Below are 11,495 nucleotides of genomic sequence, written 5' to 3'. Positions count from 1 at the left end.
GAAAATCTGGAGCAGGAGCATGAAAGACATTTCAAACATTTTTAATGAAAACTGTGACAGGCTATTATGGTGTAATGTATGTAAATGAACATAATGATTACTCAAGGAAGCATTAAATGTAATTTCATGTTGTTTAATGTTATTTTGTACTGGGCACACACCAAAAAGTTTTACTTTCTAGATACCTGGCAGCTAAACTTCCTATCTCATTCCACTGTACAACAGTTGAGGATGCACACTAAAACCTTAATCTAGTAGACCAGGTTTTGAGACTCAGTTGAAAGAAAAACTCTGCCAAGCATTAAGCAAAACTAAATTAAAAACTGAACACACAAGAAGTTTCCAAATGGAATGGCAACATAGATGGAAAGTACATGATGAAATGTTTGAATGACAGTGGAAGAAGGTATTAAAATTGTAAAAACAAACTTCCTATTTTTTGCGAGCCAACGCAGACAGTAATCGTGGGTTATTTTCATTCAGAATGGTAAAAATGAGATACAAAGTGACAGAGGAAATTTTTGGGTCTAGTCTGTAGCGGACAGTAGGGATACATATTGGCTTAAAGACTACCTAATGGAATTCTTTTGAAGCCAACAAGTTTCTCGACGAAAAAATACACCGGGTGTATACGGGGACAAGGAAAAAATGCCCGGGTTTTTCCCGGATATTCAGTTTAAAAAAAATATGCTTTTTCCCAGGTGAAAATACACTTTTTCCATGCTAAGTGACAGTAGGTTTTCCATAGATTTTCCAGAGGAACTGTAAAACTTATCAATACTTTGAATGGTTAACGTCATACACACTCGTGTAGAACTTCCCAGAAAAAAATAGAAGTTTTGGAAAGACTTTTAATGAAGGAAAAAAAAAGGAGTTTTGGAAGGACCTTTGATTTGCAGCAACATATACACTGCATATTTTCGCATTATGAAAGTCTAAATTCAAATTGCACCAACCACAGCGTGTTAGTTTCCGGAGCGTTGAAACCGAGGTTGTGATGTCCTTCTGTATGCCAATCATATCTCATGCCACATGATCTTGGCAGCTGATGACAGCAGATATTCATAGGACAAATGTCACAGTCAGCCAATAGCAAGATCACTGGTTACATAGCGCAAACACATAAAGGGGAAAAGTTAGAGGTTTATATTAATATACATAGCATAGCTACAAGAAAAGCTAAGCTTTCACATATAATATTAGTCTTTACGATTAACAAGCTACAATAGAAGCTAAGCTTTCACATGTAATATTGATCTTTTTTGCATGTGTTATACTTGAACATACATCACACAAACGTGCCAGTAAATTTAATATGACATAAATGTTTGGGCTCAAAATTCTTGTAAGTGGCTGGTCCTCAAAGTCTTCAGTTTTAAATGCTCTGTGATTTAGAAATTCATCCCACTTTCTCACACGTAACATAATCCATCTTGCATAAAAAGAAATTTACTTTGAAAGTAACATTTCGAACCACCGTTCGCAATACTATCCGGTGACTGTTAGAAACAGGTTCGATTTACCAGTTGCCAGTGAGCGCCAGAAAACAGGCATTATTGCGCGTGCACAGCTGCAGTGCTGTAGGAAGCCTGCATGTTCGTATGTATAAAGTGCTAAGAGAGCTTACATTACACCATAAAAGAAACAGGGCATCAGAGGATACTCCAAAGGGCATCGTAATTTCGTTAACTACACTAAAATGCATAATTCGGCTTGAAGTGCTCATTGGTTTTTTCCAGAATCACAAAAAAGTAGGTCCCATCTGATACTCTACATTCTCATTTTTGGTTCTTTATTATGGCATAATGACATACATGGCAGAAGATGATAACGTGCTCTTGAAATTCAGTGAACAGTTGGAACTAGCCAATACTGTGGAATGAAACACTTCGTTTCAAATAAAATGGTTGCCTCAGCAGAAAGATTAATGAAGCCTAATTTCTTTAGCAAACTTGCAAAAATAACTTCACTGTTTTGCAAGGCGATTAATGCTTGACTGCTAATAACTTGGAAATAAAATTAAACCAGACAACTGAAACTAATAAAATATTTCGCCCTCCATAATTATGTGAGTGTATTTTAATTCACTTGATAGCTCCCAGCCACAGAAATCCGTTTTGTTTTCATTTGACGTGGGAGCTGTAAACCAAGAGAAGCAGCGAAATCACTAAACGTCATTTAACGCAAATATGGGTCACGTGGAGACTAACCCTCTCCACACTACAACTCAGACAACTCTGCACACGCACAAATCTGGCAGCTAGGGGGTGTGCGGGAAAAATTTTTCTCGTTTGCATCTGGCTGTTTGCTGCTACTGCCCATACGCAAGTCAACTACGCATGCGCAACAGTCCCCTGGGAAATGCTCAAACGAGCCTAATGTTAACAGTTGTGACATTATGCCCACAGCAAGCAGTTTATTGTTACAAAGAATTACAGTCTTCGCCCTATGCCCTTTGACATATTTTTGCTATTTGCAGACACTTGTGCGTGCACGGTGTTTTGTTGCTGTAAATTGTGCATTTCCTTTGCCGCTAAAGTTTCATTTTTTTCCCTCTTTTATATTTTATTGCTGCAGTATCGTTCTCCAGTAGCAGGTTACAGAAACATTCTTTGCTAGAGAATCAATTCTTACCAGTCAAAATTGCAAAAATTTAACTGAAAGCTAAAACAATGAAAAATTCCCGGAATTACAAAAAATTCCCGGGCTTTCCCCAGTTGTCTGCCGGGTGAAAAAATTCCCAGGTTTTTCCTGGATTTCCCGGGTCATATACACCCTGAATACATGATTATATTCTCTTCTGGTTATGAAAATATTAGTGTGGAAGTACTATTGAAAGCTGAAGGACATGAAATAATAAAAAGGAAAACGCGTTTTATGAGATAGTGTTATCAATGGACTGAAGCACTATCATAGACGGTTTCTATTTTGAAGGAGAGGAATGGAAGAGACACTATTTCCTAAGAGGCACTAGTGTGAACTTTACAATGAGCCATATATTTTGCAAAAGTACGGAGAAGAGAGACAGTGTTGCCCACCATACTGGGAAGACCAAAGTAGGTTTAGGCAGAACGTATCCTGTAGAGAAGCCTCTTTATTTTACAACAGCTAATGGAGAACTCCACAGCAATAGGAAAAGAGTTATACATGGGCTTTGCAATTTCGGTTAAAGCTTATGACACAGTTCCTAGAACAAAACTGTCAGAGGTTCTCAAAGATATAGATTTAGTTCCATCTTCTACACACTACTACTGAAATATGCAGAGATATCAAGGTACAAATTAAAATAAAGTAAGTGTTATGAAAACCTATTTAAGTCACCAAAAGGGGACAGCTGTGGAGGAATGTGATATAGAGGTGTTTTCATAAAGTTCTTTTGACAACCAGGCTATGTAGCTAAAGATGCATATTATCTTCCAAATCCATCCATTTTAGGTATATATCAGAAATGGGAACTCCAGAGGATTCTAACAAAAACTGAATATCTGGTAGTGAACAGTGGCACTAGATTTGAATTACATGCCAATTACAGAGTAGCTGTGAGATAGGTCCAACAATTTAAGCATCTACAGGGCACATAACGACAAAAGTGGATCAACTAGTAGCGAACACACAATACAACGAAACACAATAGTAATAGGGTGTATGGATTTATTTTTGGTGTAACAAGAACCTTTTATAACAACAATAGGGAAAGATTGTGTGACTTCATTGTCGACTCTGTCCTATGCTATGGATTTTACAAGCTGACCTCAAATGATGACATAGCCATGGAAATGCATTATTTAGACAACAGTATCAGAATTACAACAAGCCAGAAGGAAACTAATTACGAATTAACAGCTACAACTGGGAGAAATGAAACACTGACAGACAGGTCTGAAGGAAAATTAGTAAACTGGTATGGACTTGAGATTACAGATCATTGGTGCGCCAACAAAATTTTTGAATGGAGATAACAACGGTTGATGGAAATGCTGGAGACCACGATGTAGCACTGCAATGTATGCACAGTGGCTGCTCCTCAGTGTCTTGGCACGAGGTAAGAGGAACACAACAATATGCTGCTGTTACGTGAAATTTGTGTTCATTAATCTTGTATAATACAACAACAACAACAATTTTTCAAGAATGGGAACTGCCAATTATGCATTAAGTATTATAGTTTGTAAATGGAAACTGTCAAAGGTCATGGGAACCATGTCAGAACAGCAATGAGAATGCTCAAATGCATCTGTTTACTACACAAACTGAGAAATAACTTTCAATGAAAATATTCAGACCTGTAATTGAAGTAGTGCATGAAGTGAAGGAAGATATCTCATGGTCTCTCGCCATTTTCTGAGGTTCAACTCCAAGGTTAAGCAGTGTTCAACAGAGCTCCCTACATTTGATTTTAGAACTTTACAATTTTCAAATAATTTAAAAAGACTTATTTTACGCTATCAGTGTTATAATTTTATTTTAAATGGTATTTTCAAGCAAATGTAGAACCTGGTAATCTGGATTAACTCATAACAATATGAAAATGGTGAATAAGAACCTCATGCCAAAAACTAAATTGGCATAAAATAAATGCCAAAATAATAATAAACTATAATATTCGCATGACATACCATCTGTTGGATTTGCCAACTCACAATCAAACTGTCACTTCTCAAAGTACTCTATACACTCGGCTATGCTGTAGATCAATATGTAACAACAAAGAAGAATTAATTAATATTCAGCGCCTTTGCCAACTTACAACCAAGGAGGCACCTTACAACCCAATATATGCCTTGGGCTATGGCACAGATCAGTCTGTCACAACAATTGTCATTATGCTTTAGCCACCCTATCAATATTTGTTATATTTACTTACTCTCCTAAATTTCTCCACATAACTGAGTGTGGATTACATTTGTGAAATTACTCGCAAAAGTAATCCCAAACTGATACCTCACTTTTTAAAATCTATAATGGAGCACATTTACATTTATTGAAATTCAAGTACAGGAATAACATCTTTGCAACATTTTCATTCTTGGGCCCACGAGTTAAGTTTGCCAGCCAATAGCTGATCACACTCCAAATGGCTGCATTTTGTCGAATTTCAAGTCGTATGCAAATGAGGCTTCACAATTCACACGAAGAAGGGCTTCAATTTTCTGTAATATTATTTACAACAATGTGAAGTGAATTTAGAAGTTGGTTATGAACAAACTTGTCAATAATCGATGGTTTATAATATATTTCTAAAAATATTTCATAATGCATTTCAGGTATAGCCCATCATCAGATGGACTGCTAAATTAACAACGCAATGCGAAAATGTATAGAAACGCATTAATACAGACACAAAGGTTTTGAAAACCAACATTACAATACTGTGACAAGTCCTTCCAGCTTCTAAGACCATGAAGTTACTGCATCCAAATAAGCAATGCTGAGGTGACATACAGACAGCTAGCAGACAAATGAATATAATGGGGAACACAACGTAAGTAACCTTCCTTGTACTAGATGGATTGCGAGTGACGGTGCTGCACACTGCCAATATAGGGAAGTAAATAATTACTTTTTACCATGATTTATTTTACAATAACATCAGAAATTTTTACACATTTAAAGTAGCGTATATTTCATGCAAACATACAGGCAAATTAAACATATTGAAGGCAAGTAGTAAGCAATAAAGAGTAAAGTACAAATATTTAACCTTAGCATAAAATGGTAGTTACAAAGTAACTTGCAGTGTAACTGGATAGATACAAAATCTACTCACCAAGCAGTGGGAGGCGGACACAGATATAGAAGGCATTATGTACGCAAGCTTTCAGAGCCATTGGCTCCTCCTCCTGGCAGAAGAATTGAAGGGGAACGAAGGGGAACAAAGGAAAAGGATTGGTGGATTGGTCGATTTGGGGGAGGAGGCCAAACAGCGAGGTCATCAGTCCTATCAGATTACGGAAGGATGGTGAAGGAAGTCAGCCATGCCCTTTCAAAGGAACTATCCCAGAATTTGCCTGAAGCGATTTAGGGAAATCAAGGAAAACCTAAATCAGGATGGCCAGATGCAGGTTTGAACAGTCTTCCTCCTGAATGTGAGTCCACAGCGCCACCTCACTTGATGTGAAGGAAAAAGACTAGTGAGGTCTAGGAAAAGGGATAGAGTTCAGAGGAGTCACCTGGAAGGCCACATCAGGGGTGAATTACCAGATGGGATGAGAAGGAAAGACTGATTGTTGGGAACTGCACTGGACTAGGTTTGAAAACCTGAGAGCTAAAAAAGTGGAAAATAGGGTAGTATGGAAGACAGAGATTACTGCTAAAACATCATACACAAGCTAACAAGAGCACTGTGTGTGATAGAGGTGGGAGGGGGGCAGTAAAAAAAATACACGTCAGAAAATGAAAGATATAGAAAACTAAAATGTAATGAAGGAAGGAATAGTTACTATGAAGAAATGCTGAGATGGAAGAAATTAAGCTAAATAAAGGCCAGGTGGGTGGCAAGAACTAAGGACATGTTGTAGTGCCAGTTCCCACCAGTGGATTTCAGAGAGACTGGTGTCTGGGGGAAGAATCCACATGGTATGTGTGGTGAAACAGGCACCAAGGTCGTGACTGTCATGTTGTAGCGCATGCTCTGCAACATGATATTGTGTTTGCCAGTATACACCCTCTGTCTATGCCCATTCATTCTGATAGCCTGGTGGTAGTCATGCCGATATAAAAAGCCAAATAGTGTGCACATAACAGCTAGTATATAAAGCGTCATTTCACAGGTGGCTCTGCCTTTGACAGTATATGTTTTGCCAGTTACAGGACTGGTATACATGGTGGTTGGAGGTTATTTTATTTCACTATGTGTACCTCACAAAACATTAGATAGCAGATTTGTAGTAGTGGGAGATGTGAAAGAAATCGTGAAGAAATTAAGGGTCCAGCTGCACGAACTAAGAACAGACTGCCTCTAAGTTGAAATGTTTTGAGGTAGTAAGTACTGAAGAATGATCAACATTTTATTCTCGTTGCTGTACTAACCCAGTGCTAACTAATCAATGAAAAAGTGAATGGTAACAGACTATGGTTTCCAGCATTTTTTATTATGCTACTAGCTTAATTACTCTTCTGCATTTTCCATAGTTACGTATGTATGATCTTCCATTTTGTGATGCGAACAGAGTCAAAACAAGTTAAAAAATAAGTATTTTTTATTCCAAAGTTAAATCTTTTTATGTATATGAAAAAGGTATCTGTTCTTTCAGACATGTCCGAAAGAACAGATACCATTTGTGACGATGCAGCTCGTTAGAATGAAATTACAATGAAATAAATACCCTTAGCTGCATACAGGCAGTGACATACGTCAACGTGGACAGATGAAAATGTGTACCCCAACCGGGAATCGAACCCAGGATCTCCTGCTTACATGGTAGACACTCTACATCTGAGCCACCAAAGACACAGAGGATAGTGCGACTGCAGCGACTGATCTCTGGCACGCCTCCCGCGAGACCCACATTCTCAACTTATTGTCCTGAACTCTATCCATAGTGCCCCTGCCCATTATACTCATTAATTGTGGCGTTACTGCCGATTCCCCTAAGAGTTCGGGCACTGTTTGTTCATCCTCATGGAAGAAGATGGTCAATGGCCGAACGGCGTCCCTGTTGACGTATATCAACACGTATGCAGCTAAGGGTACTCATTTCATTGTAATTATATCTTTTTATGTCCTAAATATATTTTATTCTGCGATTATGTTGGCAAGAAATATATCCCAACTTAAATGTGTAAAAATTTCTGGTTTTATTGTGAAACAAATCTTGGTACGAAGTAAAGGCTTACTATCCCATATTGGCAGACGGCAGAGCCACCACTCATATGCCATCTAGCATAAGTGAGGTTACTGATGTATCCATTGTCATAGCACTGTAATTATAACGTATTGCAGTATGTATTTATGTAAAAACAATATGAATTTTGGTTTTCACACCTTTATACCCGAAGTAATACATCTGTATACACTTTGGCATTTGCAGTATGAAAATGTGTTGTTAACTTAGTAGGTCATCTGGCAATGGGTTACACCTAAAACGCAATATGAAAATCAAGGAATTCCATTAACACCTAGTTATTACTTTTTGCGAACTGTCAGTCTTTTATAGAATCACATTAAAAATTGTTAGATATGACTGCACATCTCACTATTTATTTTCATTGGTAGTTCCAATAATAAATGTGTGATCTCATGACTGTCACACCTTTGCTGACAACACAGACCTTCATTTTGCACCTATTGGACTGCATAACAATTAACTCCTAATGATATTTATCAGAAACTGAACTTTACAGCTGTTGCTTGTGCTGAAGCCTTATTTACCTATTCAAAGACTGCTTTTGATGTACATTGCCATGAAACTAACTTCTCAGACCAGTTATCTTTTCAGACTCAATTCCAAATTAATTATTTTCGATTGGAAGGGTACAACTAACAACAACAAGAAGTAAATCACATTTTCCATGTAACATAATAATGCGGTACCTGCACTGGTTCAATTTATAAGTTTCTTTACATTGGTGATATTCACCATAAGGTGACCATTCTTCTGCTGCACATGAAGAGTTGACATTTAAAAGAAGCATACCAAATCAGAGTAAACCCTTTCTATGCTAACATACCATGAATTTCATTGAGTGGCACATTATTAGTTTATGGTCATTTATTAAACTCTCCTCTCCATTCAATGTCAAGTTCAAAACAAACTGTACTTTAATGTAGTGTTACGAAATCATACATTTAACATCAACACTAAGATATTCTTATGGGGCAGCCACTTTATTGCTCACACAATGATTTCGGAAAAGTTAAAATTCCATCATCTGGTGTGAAAAGTAAAATCACTGAACAATCTGAGATCATCTTCACCCCAATGTTGTCGAAGAACAAAAGTTCAACAAGAGCAAACGGGGGACATGAAGTCCATAAAAATTGCTCCCCCAAAAGAAACAGATTTTATGGCATTTATGTTCCCTCACCCTTTTTTTAGTCTTTTGACACAATTTTTGTTCCATGACAACATTGGGGTATACAGATACCATCAGATGGCTAAATTATTCTATTTTTTTTACACTACACAAAAGAAATTTGACTGTTGTGAAACCAGCCGTGTATGCCATAAAACATTGTTGATTCAGGATTATTGTGAAATTTATTCATTTTACATAATTAAATCAACAGATGACCGTATTATTATAATAATACTGAATTTATCATGCTTCCAGCAACATAACATGAATTACGCTTACTAACACACCATCCTGCACACAGAAATTAATGAACAGCAGTGAGAAACGCAAGGAAGTCACTTACCATAGTGCCTGGCTTAGAACACATCTCATCTGTTTTTTCTTCTTTGACTGAAATGGTTCTCAAATTGTCCAGGACTACAGTTTTGCATAACTGAAAAACGAGGGCTCTTATAAGAACACTCATTAAATTTACAACGCTCTACTGGCCACAGGAAATGGACAACTACACAGGAAATAACTTTAACAATTGGTAGGACACAAAATGTCCAATGGAAAAACTGATTCACAACTTTCTGGTTATATCATCACAAAACAAAGTAACAGGATATCTAAATCTCAGGCTGGGAGACTATCCAATTGCGAGATTTATGGGACACAGCTTGTCTTTTTTTCCCCATGAATATCTTCAGAATTACGATCATTAATTCACCAAAAAAAAAAAAAAAAAAAAAAAAAAAAAAAAAAAAAAAAAAAACATTTACTACAATACTACTTATGAAGGAGAAAGAGATAGGATGGCTCTTGAAATCTTGCTAGATAAATATTCAACTGAATTTATTTTGGGCCTGTACTGTAACCCATGAGGTTTATAACCGTATTCTTACTAATAATGGTAAGGACAGAACGTAATTCGTACTGTGAACCAAATTTTCATTATAACATTTAACATGCATTTTTAACGCACGGTTTGTTCGAAAGTTTCTTCGTCCGCATTTTCATTTTCATGGATTTATACCCACAACTGCAGTGTGCAACCCTTATGAACTCACTACAGGGAAAAAAACCACACACACTGCTGTTCACATACTGTACTGAGAAACAACTGATCTTTTGATCAACACAAACATTTAACACATGTTCCCTCACAAAGTGACTTACATTTCCTCTAACGTGTGTACCACTGATGACGAATCTTCTATTCTCTCATATCGAATAACGCACTTAGTGAAAAATACACGTACTAGCAGATCTCACTGAACCTATTTCGTTTGTTACACATCTGCAAAACCCTGTTGCTAAACGTTTTTACGAAAGTACACTGAAACACCCCTATTACTATGTTCTTCTGTCTATACACGATTTAGCGATCTGTAGAGCTGTATGAATAGGTGAATGCTCGAGCACACCAAATGGCCACAGCAAATGCAACAGAATTCGGCATTTCCCTTTCATCCAAATGTAACAATTCACGAAATTATGTAATAGCCGTGGGAGGCTTTAATCTGAAGAACTTAGCAACACGAACCAATGGCTAATGCTACAGACTGAGGGAGCTCTACCTCAGACTACATCAGATGACAGCAAACACACTCATTGTTCCTCGTTCACAGACATCACAGCCCATGGGCTGAGCAAGCCACCATAACGATACTAATATAGGTAGTAAATGTGCGACATTCACTGTGCATTTCTTCTGGTCAATAACGAAGTATTCAACACTAACTTTGACTTTCTCTCTCGGGACAAACACAACCTGAAACATTTGGCAATCACACGCCCTCTCAGTATATTACATTAGTCGGCCAATGGTGTCGCAACCACTATTTTTCAGGCACGGAATAAAATTTCTTTGAAGTATGCCCAGCAAAAAACAATATACTAATAAACACTGTAGTAGTATAGTTAACATAACACGGAGGCATTTACTGCTTCTCAAGATCAAACAAACTATAACAATAAATTCTGCATTAATGCTGTTTCAAAATAAAGTTTCGTATTTCCAACATATATGGTTATAAAGTTCAGTAGCTCATTTCTTACCTAGAGGCATTAATTCACGTATTCATGCTAAATACAATATTGCAACTGTTTTTCTTCTTCTTGTTCTTTTTATCCTGCGCAGGAGAGCTTCTGTAAAGTTTGGAAGGTAGGAGACGAGGTACTGGCAGAAGTAAAGCTGTGAGTACCGGGCGTGAGTCGTGCTTCGGTAGCTCAGTTGGTAGAGCACTTGCCCGCGAAAGGCAAAGGTCCCGAGTTCGAGTCTCGGTCGGGCACACAGTTTTAATCTGCCAGGAAGTTTCATATCAGCGCACACTACGCTACAGAGTGAAAATCTCATTCTGGAAACACCCCCCAGGCTGTGGCTAAGCCATGTCTCCGCAATATCCTTTCTTTCAGGAGTGCTAGTTCTGCAAGGTTCGCAGGAGAGCTTCTGTAAAGTTTGGAAGGTAGGAGACGAGGTACTGGCAGAAGTA

Source organism: Schistocerca serialis, chromosome 11, assembly GCF_023864345.2.
Source record: "Schistocerca serialis cubense isolate TAMUIC-IGC-003099 chromosome 11, iqSchSeri2.2, whole genome shotgun sequence".
Lineage (NCBI taxonomy): Eukaryota > Metazoa > Arthropoda > Insecta > Orthoptera > Acrididae > Schistocerca > Schistocerca serialis.
The sequence above is the reverse complement of the archived record's forward strand: the minus strand, read 5'-3'. Positions refer to the sequence as shown.